The 18,413-nt window shown below is 46.4% G+C and overlaps 1 protein-coding gene across 9 annotated transcripts in view; it reads left to right on the forward strand.

Annotated features, from left to right (window-relative positions):
• Positions 1–18,413, forward strand: part of PDZD2 (PDZ domain containing 2) — a 372,865-nt gene that overhangs the window by 110,903 nt on the left and 243,549 nt on the right. The window contains exon 2 of one of the 9 annotated variants that reach the window (XM_073802036.1): positions 1,911–2,980. The exons of 7 other annotated variants lie outside the window; for them this stretch is intronic. The gene's annotated coding sequence lies outside the window, so the exon portion shown is untranslated. Of the gene's footprint in view, positions 1–1,748; positions 2,981–18,413 lie in introns of those variants that run through there. One more of the 9 variants, XM_073802037.1, reaches the window with a different exon arrangement.

Genomic DNA, 18,413 nt, shown 5'->3' on the forward strand with positions numbered 1-18,413 from the left:
TGTGGTAAAGTACACAAAACATAAAATTTACTGCTTAACCATTTTAAACTGGCGTTAAGTACATTGACAATTCAGTGGCATTAAGTACATCCACAATGTTGCACAACCATAACCGCTCTCTAGTTCCAGAGCTTTTTCATCGTCCCAGAAGGTAACCCTATTCCCATTAAGCAGCCCCTCCCCATCTCCCTCTCCCCAGCCCTGGCACCCACTAATCTGCTCTCTGTCTCTATGGATTTGCCTGTTTCAGATAGTTCATATCAATGAAATCATATGGCCTTCTGTAACCTGCTTCTTTCGCTTAGCATAATGTTTTCAAGGTTTATCCACATGGTAGCACGTGTCAGAATATCATTCCCTTTTTATGGTTGAATAATATTCTACTGTGTGGATATACCGCGTTTTGTTTATTCATTCCTCAGCTGATGGACATTTGAGTTGTTTCCACCTGTTGGCTGTTGTGAACAGTGCTGCCGTGAACACTCGTGTACAAGTTCTGTTTACACACCTGTTTTCAATTCTGCGGGGGTCTATACCTCAGAATACAAATGGTAATTCTGTGTCAGCTCCTTGAGAAATTGACAAACTTTTCCAGAGAAGCTGCACCACTTTACCTGCCCCTCAGCAATATGTGAGGGTTCTAGTTTCTCTACATCCTCACCAACATGTGTTTGACCAATTCTTCTTGTAAGTTTCACAGCCAAGTGCTTTCTCCAGGGCCGGGGGCGGACCCCAGTGGGGTGACCTCCAGTGGTCTTCAAGACCCAGCTCTCTGTGACCACAGCCATGATGGTGATCGATGGAGAGGACAGGCCTCAGCCAGATGCCTCAAGTTCGGCTGCGCAAGCTTGATTCACGATTTCAGCACCTTCCTGGTGTCTGCCTTCCCGCTCAGTCACTCCCTCTGATGCCCGACTCACCTTCCAAAAGTTCCCAGCACATCTCATGCTAGCGTTGGCCTTTCCCTCCCTTTAGCGAGACTGCTCAACGCTTGAACCAGTTCACAGTCGTGTAGCAACTTTGATGGAAGCCATGTGTCATGGTGGTTTTGAGTACAGCTGGCTGAGTGCAATCGTTGGCCACAAATCAAAGCTCATTAGACGGAAGCATTAAATAAATCAGGACTGGGGAAGGAGGCGACTGTAAACGGAGGGCTGAATGTGAGAGATAATCCAGTCTGCTATCTCTAGTGTCTTTCCCACTTGGAGTGTTTAAACTTAGCCTGACGTTTATAGGCATTTTTCAGCCTCTTCTCCTGCCCCCATCCCCCTGCCACACACTTCCCCACAGTGATGAGCAAACTGGGAATAATTTGACTTGAAATCAAGGTGGAGCTCAGGAGAGCGGGTAATTAAGAATGTGATATTTTTTTTAAGCACTAAGGGAGTTATGAGAAATCAGAAATGCCTTTTCCCTTTGAATAAGAGCTACTGGTTTGTGAGGGCAATGACTGAGACATCACTGTCTGTGTTCTAGGAAGCTGCGGGGCGCTGAGAGTAGCCCTCAGTACTTCTTAATACCAGGGTGAAACTTGCCAGCATCATCATGACCTCTGGCTCCTGCCCACAAGGTACCTCATGCCAAGGGCTGTAGCCCCCACTGGCCCTCTGGTATTGGACTGTCAACCTGACCTGTTTCCTATGGAAAGCAGTCCCCAGTCTTCCGGGCGGGTCCCCAGCACGCAGCCCGCTGTCCACTTCAGCCGTGGAGCTCTGCCCTTACCAGCCGTGTGGTTTCTTCTTTAGGGCAGATCAAAAGAATAAAGACCCTCACCATCCTCAGTAACAACCACCGCCTACCACAAAAAGAGAGTGATGTCACAAACCGCACGGGAGGGAAAGAACTACTCTGGCAAATAAGTCATGTGAATCTTAATGATGTGTGTGCTCTTGCATATAACATGAATTTAGGAACATGGAAACTGAGGAGGTGGAGAGGAAGTGACGTCAGCAAGATGGCAGAATAGGAAGTCCCAGACACCCCTTTCCCCAGGAAGAGATCTACTCAACAACTGTACATGGACCAATTGACTTTGTGAGAAATCCAGAAACCAGTTAAGAGGTTCCTGCAACCCAGGTGGGCATGAAACCAGCTTCTTGAGGCCAGTCACGTGAGTACAAGTTGGAAGTGGCCCACAGCACACAATCAGTCTTCAAAGAATTTGAAAATAGAGGATAATAAAATATGAGATCAACGTGCAATGACTCACAGTAGAGGCCTCACATGAAAGGGGGATGGTCTGGCCCTGGAATACTGAAGACAGAAGCATTAAGGAGACAAGCCCCAGGACACTGGGCAGGGCACCTGCTGTCCACTCCTTCAACACTTCTGCTAAGGGTGACCAATGTATCAGCGCCCAGAGAGGAAACTCCTCCTACTCCTCCATGGAAGATGCTCTTTCTCTCTCCCAGAGCATCAGTGACCACACTTCCCTCTAGTTTGGAGCTTCAAACTTCAACTTTACACCCAAAAGCTAAGATTGGGAAAGGACTTTTTTTTTATTGTTTTAAGTGAAGGATTTTGAAGATGGTAATTTAAGTTACAATGAAGATAAAAAGCAATTTCCTGCCCACCACTTCTTGCCCTCTCTTCTTTTTTCCTCTTCCTCCTGCCCTATTCGCTGAAAAATGCAGCTTGAGAAAATATGACCCCGGGGAACAGTGGATGTGAGAAAGCTGTGTACCCTGAGCTGAAAAGCAATTAGCTGCCCCTGAGCAGTCTCGGAGCAAGCAGAGGCGTGTCCCTGAGGCAGGAAGACATCACCATGATTTAGTTCTGTGTTGGTTGGTTTGCTGACAGCGTGCTGTGTGTCCTCGGGCCCCATAAGAAATGGCTGGTGAAGACCGAGGTCACCACTTCGCCCAGCTGGACCATATCTTTGCAGTGACCCGAGGGTCAGTGAGTAAGAAAGAGAAGGCTGAGGCCAGCTATGACCTTGAATATGTATCCAGCTGTGAGCTGCTGCCTAGGCTTCAAAATGGTAAATTAAGATTATGCCTGCTTGGTTTTTGCTTCTTTATGTTTAAAAAAGAAAAACTCCCTTTATAGTCCTATATCCCATAGTCTGAAACTTGGAAGCCCACATCTGAAAGATGCTAATAAATATAAAAAAGACTTCCATGGTCAGTAAGCTTTAACAGCACTGGTGAAGGCCTTAAGCAGGTGTCTACAGTACAGGGCTGCTCAGAGCCTCCAGCAGGAATTTTGACTCTAGGAAGGGTGTGCAGCAGACAGCAGTTCTCAAATGTACCTGATTATGGAACCCTCTTCAGTCCGGTGGCTCTTGGAACTGTCATTCAGTAGAACATGTCTGGCAGCTCTGTACCTGTTCCTCAGTTCAGACCTTTCATTGTCCGAGTTGATCTTTCAAACTAGATGACTCAATACCTTGTATACATTTCTCTTCTACATGATGGTTTTGACCCATTTTGACGATGTTTTATAAAAGATCCATCCACCAGCTTGAAGAGGAGGCCTATTTAAAGGTTTCAGATGGCCTTACCATCTGCAGCTTTGATGAGGACAGAGGCCCAGAGAGATGAAATAGTCGCCCATGGCCACACTACCGGCCAGGCAGCGCAGATCTGGGCAGTGTGAGCATGCAGTGCCTGCCTGCAGGCTCAGGGTCCTCCCTCAGGCCCTCACTTTTCCATGCATGATCTCCTTTGAGCCTGAGGTCATGGCTCATTGTCTTGCTTCCTGCTTTGTTCCTTTTTTTTTTTTTTTTTGCAGTACAAGGGCCTCTCACTGTTGTGGCCTCTCCAGTTGCATAGCACAGGCTCCGGTTGCGCAGGCTCAGCGGCCATGGCTCACGGGCCCAGCCGCTCCGCGGCATGTGGGATCTTCCCAGACCGGTGCACGAACCCGCGTCCCCTGCATCAGCAGGCGGACTCTCAACCACTGTGCCACCAGGGAAGCCCCCTGGTTTGTTCTTAACCCATACTTCTTGAGAGGATTTATCCAGGTCCCTTATGCCAACTGGTATTTAGCCATTTTCCCTTTGTCCCAATCTAGGTAGCGAGATCCCTCGCCAGATATTTTTTGGTGACATATTTGAAGGCAGAGTAATACATTGGGAACAACCAGGTCCACTCCTTTGGAACAGTGGCTTCTTTACTAGCCTATCTTTTCACCTGTGAGATCAGTGCTTCCTTCTGAGTTGTTGCACCTAGAGCCTTGGTTCAGCCAATGGCAAGAGGATAGGTGGTACCAGGTGCATGGAACCAGGTCCTGGAGTTAGGTCTCTGTCCACCGGGAGAGGTGGGCAGGATTTCATATCATAGAGATCTACGAATAGCACGCTGTGGTTCAGGCAAACAGCTGCACCAGGGTCTCCAAAGGCTGGTGGAACTCAGTGAAGGGCGGGCTGACAGGCAGCTTGCAACACACTCCAGCTGTCAGTGCAAGAGGCAGGGCGGTCTTCAAGATGCTAAGATGGGAAGTAGCAAGAGATAGATGAGGCTCGGTGGTTAGAACTGAGAGCACGATCAGGACCGAAGCAGCGACGGGGGATGAACTGGTGCGGAGTCTAGGGGTATATACTGCTGAGCCGCTCTCCAGCCTTTCCTGCCAGATGTTAACGGCTGCCCCGACAATTACTGACGGTGCTGAGCAGGGGTAGGTAGAGGGCTGGAGGGCTCACAGGGGCTCACACGTAGGGAGAGGCGAGAGGCTGAGGCTGAGAACCCACAGCGCCCTCTGCTTCCGCTCGTGTAACACTTGTAATTCCCAATCTTCACACTCACAAATTCTCTAAAGATGGGGACAACGCCTGTTTTGTTCACCTTTGTACTGCCTGAGCACGGCGCTGCCCCTGCGGTTCTCAGTAAATGCTTTCAGAAATGAATGAGTGAATGAATTGGAACTATTTAACAGTAGTGGAATTAAGTCTGCACAGGAGGCGATGCTCAAGGAGCTTGAATTCTGTGTCCTTACATTGGAGAGGGTGGATGTGTGCTTGTGAGTACCTCCCGGACACGGTGATTTTCCAGACCCCTCAGGCTTGAGTGGCTTGTCTTTGAGTCAGCGCTGACCAGACAGCCTGGATGGGGCATGAAGCTCAACTAACCTGGATGGAGGCCAACATAGTTGGCTTCCGAGGCTGCAAATCTGTTTCTAGTTTGAACAATTTGTCCAGTAAACATTCAACAGGCTCTGTTTCACCTCACTGAGGATAAAAGGGAAGCTTTGGATCGGAACCCTAGAGCCAGACTTCAGACCAGCAGCGACGTTTCAAAAATCACCAAGCAAATGTTTTCCAATTACCCATTGTAATTTGGCATTTCGATATCAGAAAAGGACAGCCGATCAGACATTAAAAAGTGCACAGCCTCCGAGTTTACAAATAGGACCAAAAAAATCAATATCAACTTAATTTTGACTAATTGAGTGAGGTTTCCACCCAGGCTAGGAGGCTGGCTTTTATTTTTAAATTGTTCCTCCTGATATTATAAATTCCTGTTGTGTTCTGATTCACTGAAAAATGGAAGAAGTCAATTAATTTTTAATGCAAGATGCAGTTTGGTTGTGCCTGAGTGGCTTTCGGAGTGTGGCAGGGCTCCAGCGAGGCCGGAGTCCACAGTCACAGGACACAGGCTATGGTAAGGAATTTTGGAGTCACTTAGCTCATCAATAATGTCTTGATTCTTGTTGATGAAAACTTTTGGACTAAATGCTAATTAATGCCTTTCAAGGAACCAGAACTGGATTTTGTTGTTGTTTTTCCTTGAGCTCAGTGAAGTTTCTTACAGGTCCCCCAGTGAAGTCCTTATAACTTATCTGCCCTCTTCGGTCATTTCACCAAGACTTACATGCTCTGGCAGGCTGACGCTGACTCTTTGCAAAAATGAAAGACATGTCACTGAAAATACTCATCAGGCTCAAGGAAAAGCATTGTGAGTTTTGCATAATCACAAACAAAGGAAAGTAGGTCCCATTTGGAAGCTGTTCTGTCTGTGGAAGAAAAAGAAAAGAGGGGGGCTTCCCCAGTGGCACAGTGGTTGAGAGTCTGCCTGCTGATGCAGGGGACGCGGGTTCGTGCCCCGGTCCGGGAAGATCCCACATGCCCCGGAGCGGCTGGGCCCGTGAGCCATGGCCGCTGAGCCTGCGCGTCCGGAGCCTGTGCTCGGCAATGGGAGAGGCCACAACAGTGAGAGGCCCGGGTACCGCAAAAAAAAAAAAAAAGAAAAGAAAAGAGGATGAAGAAGAACGGTCAGATGATTTAGTTTTATCGCGGCTTCTTAAGCCCAAGCAGTGGTGTCAGAGGCCTGGGATCTGACCTCACTCTCACACTCTTGTGTCTCCCCCAGGCTAGAAGAAAGCCTGTGCAAGTCAGGCTCCGTGAGATGTGTGGGCCAAAGGGAACCAATGGAGTCAATGGATGTATCCCTCATGTGTGCTTCAGCGAGTCTCATGTGCATTTGGGAGGGGAGACAGTGTTTGGGGGCTTATCTGGGGTTGGGAATTCATTCTGAGTGGCTGTAGTCTAGGTAGCCCAGGGGCACTCCCTGTTCACTGGCTATGGTTGGCTGTCAGCGGGGGTTAGAAATTGTAAACAGGGCTAGGATACTCAGAAGGCCCAGAACAGGCGCTAACTCACCTGGTCTTTAGGGCTCTGGGATTCCTTGGACAAGGCCAGATTCCTTGAGAGAGGCGCTCATAGCAATGGCCATCCCAGAATTGTCTGATACAAGTGAAATCCAGTGGCTTGGAGAGCTCCACACACTTGCACTCAGAGGGAAGCTTTATGTGTAAAGTAACAAACCAAGGCAGTTTCTCTGCTGTACCTGCAGCTTTCTTAGACTTTCAGTGTTAGGAAAAAAAAAAAGCAACTATGCTGTGAATGGCCTCAGCTCTGGGTCTTGCCTTCTGTCTTTTCACTTTCTTTTGCCTATCGTTTTCATTTTTTCAGTGTACCTCGCTTTTTGCAGGAGTTGTGGTCTTGAAAATTTTGCACGGTTTCTTTTGTGTGTGTGTGTAAACCAGAGTGTGTGGTTAAATCATTAGAGAAGCTTGCTGTTAAAGAAGACATTGCAACGATGCAATTTGTAAAAGGAAGGATTCTTTGGTTGTACAAATAGGCACGATTTAATGGAACTGCTCGGGAATGAGCTTTGAGTCTAATGTATTTGTTCATAAATTGGGACCTTCTGTGACAGTAGATGAAATTATGCCACTCTGTATTTGACAAAAGAGGAAGTAGAGAGTGATATAGGGCTTGTCTGTGACTATTTTATTATTCATGTAACTATTCAGAACTCTTGGCGGGGGGGTTGCCAGTCTCTGTGTGGTTGCTGCAGTGTATTTTGGTGTTTATCTTGTGTATAGCTATCTTGTCCTCCCTAAGTTTATCAGCAGCATCTTTAGTAACTTTGAGTCAGGGCAGACTCGGCATAGGGCACTGAGTTTATTACAGTCTATTCCATCCCAGGTCAATGGGGGTGTTTTGGCAGTTCCCAGGACCACCAAAGTCGGTGTGGATTTGCACCATGCGGAGAGGCAGAGGATGTGGAGGGAAGACAGAGTCTGGCAGGTCTGCTGTTGGGTTGGCCAGCATCCATGGACAGGAAATCTAAGTCAAGAAGGAGGCGAATGCAGGTGGTGGAGCCAGGTCCAAATTGAAAACGAGTAGATCATTTCCTCACTGGCAAGAGCCAGGGCTGTGGTAGACCAGAAAGATGGGAGTGTTTCATGAGGCCAAGGTCAACTGCCTGCCAAGTCAAAGGACGGTTGAAGCAAGAGTGGCTGTGGGCATAGTGGAAAGACCTGGCCCTTCCACTCACTTCCACCTGAACTTGGCCTCCCTGGGCCTCAGTTTCTTCAACCTCTTTAACACATGGTTAGATTAGATGAGTAACTTTCAAACTTATTTTTTTTAGGTACTGGGACCCTTCCTTAAAGTAAGATTTTGATAAGAAAACCCAACATACATCAAAAAAAAAGGTGGATGTACTCCAGTTGGCATCGAGGGGGGCAGGACTGGGCACCCGAGCCCCAACTACCTGGCCCTGTCTTATATATCATGGTGATTCCTTCACCTCCCAAGGACAGCATTAAAGGATATTGGATAAAATTTTAAAATCCTTTCTAGCTCACAGGTTAGCTAACAAGACTTTGAAATCATTGCTGCCTTTTTTCTAAAGCTGCTCGTGAGTTAGTTCCTAGACACTTCTACCTGGAGGGCAGCCCCTCCTGATTTTAGAGGGATTCCCCTCTGCACAGGGCCAGGCCTCTCTGCCAGTCGTCGGCCAACCAGAAGTTCCTGCAGGCCGGCTGAGTAACCAGAGCCAGGAGGCCCTCGACCAGAGCTGGATTACACGGTGGACACACACGTTGTCCTCTGTCTGCTTGAAGAGATCCCATGGAGCGTTAGACAGTCCTCAGTACCCCAGCCCTCTCAGCCTCATGAGAGGTGGGGAATTTGGAGGAAGCAGGTGGGTCTGTGGGATTAGGAAGTGAAAGTGCTCGAGAAGCAACCAGCAATAATGCCAGCATTCACCCCACACTCAAAAGTCTCTCGTACAGGGAATATGTAGAAAGTAGGAAGAAAGCATCGTGGAATCTTACCTTCCTGCAGAAACTGGTTCCAAAACCAAGTCAGACTGGGGTTAGTAGCCCCTTTCCTTTACTCAGAAAGGCTGTCTTAGACTCTTTTAATCATGAGAAAATGGGAGCTCGTTTCATTCAAACTATACAGTTGGAAATTCAGGGTCTTATGATATATTTGATATAGTCAAGGGAAAAAACCTGAACTTCAGGATTAATACCTGGATCGTTGTCCCAGCTCTGCTCCTGGCTGGGGGACTTTGGGCAAATCACTCAGGCTTTCTGTGTCTGGGTTTATGTCTAGTAAACTGAGAGAACACCCCGCCATGGCAAGGATACAGAGAGATACTAGATGTGAAAGTTGAGAGTGGTTGCCCTGCTCTGTAAACCTACTGGAAGGGCCAGTGTGCAGCGGGTGAAAGCAGATATGAATACATGGAAGGGTGGTGTGGTCCCATCCACAGAGCATGGGGTCACCTGGGCTGAGACTCGTGCTCTCCCCAGCTGGTCACTGCTCTTTGGTTACATCACCAGTGCTAGCTTTACGGCCAGGGCAGAAGCCAGTCCTGCCCCCCGTCCACCCACAGCTGAGCCTAGCGTGGGCTGAGTTTGGGCTCTGTGCACCTGGAGCCTGGCGCCTGCTCACCTGGTCTCATTACTTGGCGTTCTGCCTGCCTGGGGGTAGGTGAGTAGCTTGGGATTTCAGCAGCACCTTACACAGGGAATAAAAACCTGGCAGGTCAGAGCAGGAGGAAATTTAAAGGAGAAGAAGGAGAGGAAAGGGGTGAGTCAGAGAGCTCAGAAGAGAAAGGAACTGCTCCCTTTGCCAGAAGGTTGGTTATTATATGAAGAATACATGTTCACTGTAGGAAAAAATATAAAGTAAAAGAAGATAAAAGTACTTGTTAGTCTCATCACCTGGAATTAAAATGGTTAATATTTTAGCTATTGTACTTTCTGGCTTTTTACACACACACACACACACACACACACACACTCACACACACTTGTATATAAATAGACCTTTAAATGAAAAGAGGATCATACTCAGCTGTGTGTGCTGGTAAATGTTTTATAAGTGCCTGAGGGAGAGGCCATCATGATTTGTAGCATTTGCCAATTTCCATGGTGTAAATGCGCCCACCATAGCTGATTTCCAGCTACCAACGTGATGTCAACCAGCTTGCAAAATTCCTGATAATTTACCAATCAGCTTTTGGGGGCCATCAAGAGCACACCACTGACTCAGTTTTGTTTTCTAATTAGCCTCGCCTCCCTCACAATATAGTGCAAAAGTCTTACACCTAAACTTTTGAAAGTTGTCTTTATCAAATTACTTACTTTTTGAATCAAAATCGTTTTCCTTTCGGAATTTAGAGCCAGATCACAGCCTATGCCGCTAATTGTAAATGTCGCCCTCTAGTTAGAATTTGCCTGTTTCTCGTGTTCTGGAGACCCTCACGTGAGTGGGGAGTGGACCTGAACTTTATTAGGTGGCAGGAATAGAAATGTAGTTGGAAAAAAAAATGACAAGAGTAATGTGATCAAGCAAATGGTGATCTGGAACTGATTCTACAATCCATTATGCTAGGATGGATTTGACTTAATGGAGGCAATTTTGTCCTTTACTCTCCTTCCCCTGGGCCCAGCCAGCTCAGCTCTAGAGTTGTTACTCATTTTTTTTTTTTTCTTTCGGATGGGAATTGGCCCTCCTCCGGTGGATGAGAATGGGCCTGCAACTGTTTGGCCCATGTCAAACCCGCTAATCAGATCCATGTTTTCCTTGTTGAATGGGAGCTTTGGAAGATTGCAAGGGGCAGAGGGAGTGGAGGGCTGCACTCACAAAGCAGTGTGTGTGTGTGTGTGTGTGTGTGTGTGTGTGTGTGTGTGTGTGTGTGGTCTTCTCACGCTTGGCTCTAGGTATCATCACGCTGGCCTTCCTGGCCTGGTGGACCATTACATCTATGGTAAGAGTCGGCTAGGTGGAAAAAGTAGTTGGTGCCAAAGGTCTCCCACACTGGAGTTTTAATTGCCTTCAAAGAGGCTGAGTTTTCTGATAACAAACCTGGCTCTCCCAGGCCCGGTGAGTTCAGACAGGGAGTTTCCAACTAAGACTGCCTAGGTGCGGGGCTCGGGGTATTGTAAGTGGGCACGGTGGGGGGAGTCCACTATTGCAGTTCTAAGAAGGGAAGACTTGGCCTTCGCCTCTACCTCTGTCGTGTGAATAGAGGATGGCAAGAAGTCTAGTCTGGCCCTGACAAGACGGCCACATTCAGTTGCCTGGAGTGTAAGAGGCAAGGAACAGAACCAGCGTGAATAAGGGGCCTCTCTGCTGGGTAAGCCCCAGGTCTCTCCAATCCCCTGAGTCATCTCTGACTCCTCTTCTCTAGCCCTTTCCCCACCAACCTCCTTCCAAGTGGTCACCTAGACTGGTCAACTCTGCCTCTGAAATAGCCCAAGAAGCTACTCCCACGTGGTCCCCACTGCCTCGGTCCAGGTGATCATATATCACACCTGAGCCAAGAGGAGTATTCTAAGGGGTCTTCCTGATGTCTAGTCTCACTGAGTCTATAGAAATCCCATCTGTATCTCTCCACACACACAAACACACACACACAAACTGTTTTTAAAATCAGCAAAGTAATATATGTTCTTAAGTATTTAGAAAATGCAGATGTTTAAAGGTGAAAAACCACTCATGGACTTACTTCCCTGAGATGAAAACAGTTATTTTTGAGAATATCCCTCAGAGAGATTGTTGAGGAATGAAAACAGCAAAAACGACTTGGTAACCTTCTTCCTCATTTTCCCATTTTGATACTTTTCTAGAACGAAATCACAAATTTGGTCATATTTCCTTGCTTGAATAATTACGTAAATAAAACCCCAAACAACCAAAATCCATTGCCTACAGTGTGGAAGGTCAAATTCCTCGGGATAGGAGGGAAGGCCAAACAAACATAACCAGCCCGAATCCACATACTAACCTCCCACCCCCTCCCACCAGGTCCCACAACTTCCACGCCACCATTTTTTTGTCTGAATAGAACGCCTACGTGTTTACTCTGAGAATTCCATATGAGTTGGCTTGTGTAAATGACTCCCACCTCCCCCAGTTCCCACTTTGTGAATTCTTTCATTTGGTAAGATATATCTTAATTTATTTATGTGTCTGTCCCTAGGAAAATTGGGACTCTCTTGAGGGCAGAAACAGAACTTAGTTTGTATTTTTGGCAACTTGTGGTCATGCCTGGCACAGGGTAGCAGGCACTCGGTAAATGTTTATGGAGTGAATTGGCCTCGTTTTGGTATGTCTGTTTTTATCCTCTTGCCAGTTTTGTGTGTTGGTTTTTATTAGTGTCCGTGATTAATCCATATTATATTTTCTTTTCTTCCTTGACTGTGTCTCGGTCTTACCATATTGAAATAAGAGCCCCTGGCTTGGAGCCATCCCCTACTTTAGTTGTGTCATTGCTGGTGGATTGAAGATGTCATTAGTTTCTAGTTGCTTTACTGTACCATTTAGAGTACCTGAGACGCAAACTCACTTTTTCGGAGTCAACAGCCCAGAGTCAGCCCTCTTCTGAAGAAGTCATGTATAGGTTTATAGAAATGTTTGAAACAGGAGAAGGCAGCATGGGTAGAGTTTCCAGAGTGGGAGCCCCAAGCCAGGGGGCTAACTCAGCACTCACTGGAGGGGAAGTGGGTAGGAGAATTCAAGGGCATGAAAGTAGAGTGTGGTGTAGTTGGTCCAGAGCTCTGACCATGAGCTGTACAATTCTGCTCCTTAAACATGTGTGAGGGACTCTGGCCTATGCAGCTGCCTGTGCTCCAGAGAAAAATGCATAAGTCAGTTCAAACATCATGTGCTACTTCTTGTGGGTATGAAGATGCTTAAATATGGAGGTTTTGCCCGAGGGAGCAGTAAATTTACTTTCAACACTTCATCAACAAACATTAAACTTTCTATTCAGACTCATAGAAAAGGGAAAGCTAGTCAAGTCTGCTCCTACTATGGGTAATATCCATAGAGAAATAAGGAAGAGCAAATTTCTGCCCTCTGGAGAGAAATAGGGACAGGTAGATCCACGTTTACTGCTGCAGATCTCAGAAGTTTAAATGTCTGCCTTTGACATTCCCTTTTAATAGAAGCTCTAAGCACATGTACAAGTAATAGAGATCCTATCCAAACCAGCTTCAACAGAAAGGATATTTAGTGGTTCTCCAGTGTCCACAATGTCATCGAGGTCCCAACTTCATTTTCCCTCTCACTCTGCCATCCTCAGCATTAAGCTTCATCTCAGGCTGGTATCAGGATGGCAGCAGCAATTCTAGCCATCCAACTCAGCCCTGATGACATCCAGAGGAAGAAGAGGGATCATCACTTCTTGGCACTTTATTTTAGGAGTGAGGAAAAGTTTTCCAGAAGACCCCTGAAAGGCTTCACCTTGACTCGTTGACCAGTGTTGGGTCACCTGACCTTTCCTGAAACCATTGCTGGCAAGGGAAGGGTGTTACAATTGATCAGTCAGGCCCATCTCTACAGCTGCGGCACCTACTGTGTAGAAGAGATTGGATGAATCCCAAAACAAAAACCAGAATTCTGTTAGGGAGTAAAAAAGAGAGAACAGATCCTGGGTAGACAGTCAGATGTGTCCTCTACAACTCAAAATAAGCCATAGAATTGGTTGCCAACTCTATACTCTAGTGACTTTCAAACAGTTTTTTTAGCTAGTTTGTTGAAATAAAATCATACCCAGAAAAATAAACAGACTGATAAAAACAGTTTGTGGTTGTAAATCTACAGAAGATTGTGGTCCTAAGATCATCAAACTTTTTTATTCCTTGTCTCCTTTCATCTTTATGACACAGTTGTACTATATAGAACAACAGGTCAGCTGGCCAGAGAGGACCAGTATTTACAGAGTCCAGACAAGCAGGGGCTTTCAAGGATGGCATCTGGGCCAGGAGTAGCAGGTTTGGGCACATGAGACCAGAGGGTGAGGTGACAGGGAGCTGGGAAGAGAAGTTCCTCTGAGTAGGGTGAGGAATTATGATCCTGGAGCTGACTCATTCACTCTCTGCCTACCTCGTGTGGGTGACCCTGGCCCATGGGTGATGTTTGCATCCAGGAGGAAGTGAAAGACCTGTTGAGGCAGGGACAGAGATGCTGGGTAGGATTGCTTCATAAAGGGCAGAGAAGGCATGCAGGTCAAAGGCTCTAAGAGCTTCATTTGGGATGGAGTAGGTATAGAGTTGCCACGTAAAATATAGGACATCTAGTTAAACCTGAATATCAGATAAACGATGAATACAAGTTCAGTATAAGTATGTCCCAAATATTGCATGGTGCGTATATATGTTAAGATATACTACATATTTGGACATACTTATATTAGAACATTACTCATTTTTAATCTGAAATTCATATTTAACTAGGCACTATATATTCTTTTTTTTAAATTGAAGTATAGTTGATTTACAATGTTGTCTTAGTTTTCAGTGCACAGCAAAGTGATTCAGATATATATATATTCAGATTCTTTTCCATATAGGTTATTACAAGAAATTGAATATAGTTCTGTGTGCTATACAGTAGGCCCTTATTGTTTATCTCTTTTATACATAGTAGTGTGTATCCGTTAATCCCAAACTCCTAATTCCCCCCCCTCATTTCCCCTTTGGTAACCATAAGTTTATTTTCTATGTCTGTGAGTCCGTTTCTGTTTTGTAAATAAGTTCATTTCTATCATTTTTTTAGACTCCACATATAAGTGATATCGTGTGATATTTGTTTTTGTCTGACTTACTTCACTTAATATGATAATCTCTAGGTCCATCCATGTTGCTGCAGGTGACATTATTTCATTCTTTTTTATGGCTGAGTAATATTCCACTGTATATATACACCACATCTTCTTTATCCATTCATCTGTCGGTGGACACTTAGGATGCTTCCATGTCTTGGCTATTGTAAATAGTGCTGCTATAAACACTTGGGTGCATGTATCTTTTTGAGCTAGAGTTTTCGTCTTTTCCAGATATATGCCCAGGAATGGAATTGTTGGATCACATGGTAACTATACTTTTAGTATTCTAGGGAACCTCCATACTGTTCTCCATAGTGGCTGCACAATTTACATTCCCACCAACAGTGTAGGAGGGCTCCCTTTTCTCCACACTTTCTCCAGCATTTATTATTTGTAGATTTTTTGATGATGGCCATTCTGACTGGTGTGAGGTGATACCTCCTTGCGGTTTTGATTTTCATTTCTCTAGTAACTAATGATGTTGAGCATCCTTTCATGGGGCACTATATATTCTTACCTGCTAAATCTAACAGCCCTACATGAATGAGAAATGAGGGGGCTCCTGAAACATTAGGATATTAGAGTTGACTTTCCTCCCATGGTCTCCATTCTGAGTCATGGAGTTGTGGCACCTCTTGTTCTACCCAATGAATAGTTTCAAAGTCCTGTTACATCAGAATTACCTGAAACGCTTGTTAAAAATGCAGTTACCTGAAAACCGCCATGGCCTCCAGTGATTCTGAGACTTGGCCCAGCTTTGGAAGACTGCTTCAGATTTTAAGTTCCTAAGGGTGAGGATGTTGCTTTGTTTACTGCGCTCAATGAATATTTGTTAAAAGAACGAGTGAATGAATGAACGATTCCTCTCTGAGGAATCCTCCTTGTCTCAATCTGTGTTTATCTTGTAGAACCCAGGAACACAGGGTCTTTCTTTCCATTTCTTTTCTGGTCATGAGACTCGTGGGAAAGGACTTGGGTGGAAGGTGAAATGGAGAGAGTCTTGGAGAGCAGTGGACATGAAGGGGGTAACAAGACAGAGCAGGAGAGAGCAGAGCCAGCGACTGGGGCCCGCCAGGCAGGGCGCAAGAACATCTGCATGGGGAGGTGGGCCAAGTTTTTAATCACCCCCTCAGGTGAAGAGACTTGCGATTTCAAGTTGAGAGCAGGTCTTCAGTTATTTTCACAGGATTCCTTTAGAGTCTGGCACGTGCTCAGCTTTGCAGGGGGAATGACCAGGATGCTTAAAGCGTGTTGGAAGTGCTTCAAAGGAACTTGGTGGGTGGCAGGTAATGGCAGATTTGCTAATCTTGGTAATTCCCCACACCAGCAGGGTGCCTGGGAGCATCTCTTTTCCATAGCACTTATCTCTGCAGGTTTAGAAAAAGCTAGATTACTGTCCTAAAACTTTAAACCCATAATGGACTCAACCATCTACATGTCTCCCAAATAGTTGTGCCCCAGCGCCTACATTTTCTCCAATGCAGAGAACTAGAAAGGATTTTTTGGTTCCAATTTCCAGCCTGGCCAGAGGGTCTGCCTGATGGATGAGAATGTGCTTCCAATCCCAAGTGAGAGTTTGCTGGGTGACGTCATGGACACCTAGCTCTCTGCCTGCCGACTGAATCGCAGGTCCCCTCTCAATCTGCTGCCCCATCTGTGTAGCGGGGATGCTGCCGCGGGGCCGCAGGGCTCTGGGAAATGCTAGAGCCGTCTGGAACCTCAGTGGCATAAGGCTCCTCGGCAGGGCTCTGGGTTTAGAGCGGTGAGAAGAGCATTGACTCTCCTGGCTTTTTCTTCCTGACTTTAGTTCTGTCCCTCCTGCCCTCGCCTCACTCAAGCTCTCCCATGCACCAGTCTGGGCAGATCAAAGCCGTGCTGAGGAGGGGCTGCTGTGTGACCACTTTGTGGCCTCCTGTAGCTTGGTTAAATCTGGAAGGTATTCTTGGTACTTGGGGGCAATAGTGAGACCCCCGCCTCACAACCCTGACCTTAGAAATAAAGACAAGTTTTCTATGTTGATAATTAAACTAGTAAATACATCATGCACGGTTGAATAGCCAGCCTCAGGAATATCCAAGTTAAGAAACTGTCCATAAAAACATAAAATCAAAGGAATCTTGGGGAGGATGGACTAAACTATGATTGTGCTCATAATTCAAAAGATAGAAATCATACCATACTGATGTTACATAGTATGTGATTAGGAGAAAGGGGTGTAAATCGAAGGGGGGTAGTTAGGGCAGAGAAGAGGGCAAAAACCTCCAGGAGCCAGGTGTGGGTGACACCTTTTCAAATGTCGTCAGGTGGAGGGGAATCTTGGCTATATGGACAGTTCCCTTTGCAAAGGCCAGGCTGGAGTAGGAGGGAGTGCCTTAGCTGGGGAGTCCTCCTATGCTCACCTGGTTCTCCTTGTTCTGCAGTTTGCCGTCCTCTGCAGCCTGCCTGCGGGGAAAACAGGCATTGATCAGGTTCATGCAAACATCCTGCCCACTTAATAATTGTATTTTCCAACTGAAAGTTAATGAATGAGCTTTCCTGCTGGTAATTGTATGTCTCTATCTTTCAATGTGCTGACAGAATTCATGTTTCCGAGCCTGGGAGCCTGAAGAAATGGATGGTGGGAAGTTGACCAAGGTCAGGCTCACCTTGTGGCATTTCTCTAGCCTACCAGTGACCTTCCCCAGCCACATCTTTTAACTATGCACATGCCCCTGGACATTAGCACAGACACAGTAACAGCAGGATCTTAGACAGTGGGTCCAACCTCTTCATTTCCCCAGGCTTCTCCCCAAGGTTCATGCCCAGAGTAGAATCGATGATTTCTGGCCTATCTCCTTTCTGTTTCTACAAACTTTGATCTTATTTTCTCTCTACTTCGTTTCTCTCCTGTTACGGAACTAAGTCCTATGGACCCTGCTCGGGCCCTAGGCTGGCTGAGGCTCTTCGCCGCGGCTGGGGGAGGGTTCTTTTCCTGTTCTGGCTCAAGCAGCCGAATAGTGAAACTGAAGCTGAGATGCACACAGCATAAGCGTTATTCAGTGGCCAAAGGATGGAGAAGGGGGAACTAAGTGCACAGATCAACTTCTCGCCCATGTGGTAAGAGGGATTTAATTTTAAAGAGTAAAGACAAAAGGAGGAGGAGTGAGGCTAATGATGGGAAGGCATATGCATTAGTCTACCAGGGAAGGGGCAGGGCGTTTTTGAAGGAGTGGGGTGCCACCTGCTTACTATCCCTTTTCTTGTTCCTAATGTCCAGTCAAGGCCTCTGGTAGGTGTGTCATTTAATATGCTAATGTAGTAAAATCAACATATAATGAGACTCAAGGTCTGTTGGAGGTCAGATTGGTCGCCATCTTGGTCCCAGCTGGTTCCATCTGGTTTTTTTAATTTGTTTGTTTGTTTTTCCCTTCCTTTCTTATCTCTGGACTCTTTAACCTAAAGATTTATGTTAACTCCTGCTAAAGGTGGGGGTTGGAGGGTTGTGAGCAAAGACCTGGAGCAGCTCTGGCAACACTCCCACAGCTGTCGAACCCAGGTTCCTGTGCCCAATGCACAGTGAAGCCCCCAAAACGGAAACACTGGAGTTTGGAGCAGGAAATGTTTATGGTAGGGCCAAGCAAGGAGAACAGGGCGACTCATGCTCCAAAGAATTTTTAAAGGCTGCAGGGTGTGTGGCCTCCTCTGATTGGTCAGTGGTGAGGTAACTGGGTGGTGCTGCAGGAATCTCATTCATCAGCCTTCTGGTTCCAGCCAGTCTGGGGTCCTCCTGCTTGTGCTCAGCCTGAAGTTCCCATCCTCCACCTGGGTGGGACCCTAGTTCCCGTAGAAAAACTCAGAGATTTGTATCGTATTGTTATGTATATCCCTTCTGGAGGAGCTAGGAGTCCTGTGCCTCTTTTGTTCTAATCATTAACTGTTTGAATCTGCCCTCTGGAACTCAGGGACGGTCTAGGAGGCTGAAGCCTTTTTCCTAAAAACAAGGAATGGGGGACACCGAAAGGCTTTAGTACCCTGGAGGGCCCCAAAGGGTCGTGCTCGGTTTCACTACCCTTTTAAAGG

The sequence above is a fragment of the Tursiops truncatus genome, chromosome 3 (assembly GCF_011762595.2).
Source record: "Tursiops truncatus isolate mTurTru1 chromosome 3, mTurTru1.mat.Y, whole genome shotgun sequence".
Taxonomy (NCBI): domain Eukaryota; kingdom Metazoa; phylum Chordata; class Mammalia; order Artiodactyla; family Delphinidae; genus Tursiops; species Tursiops truncatus.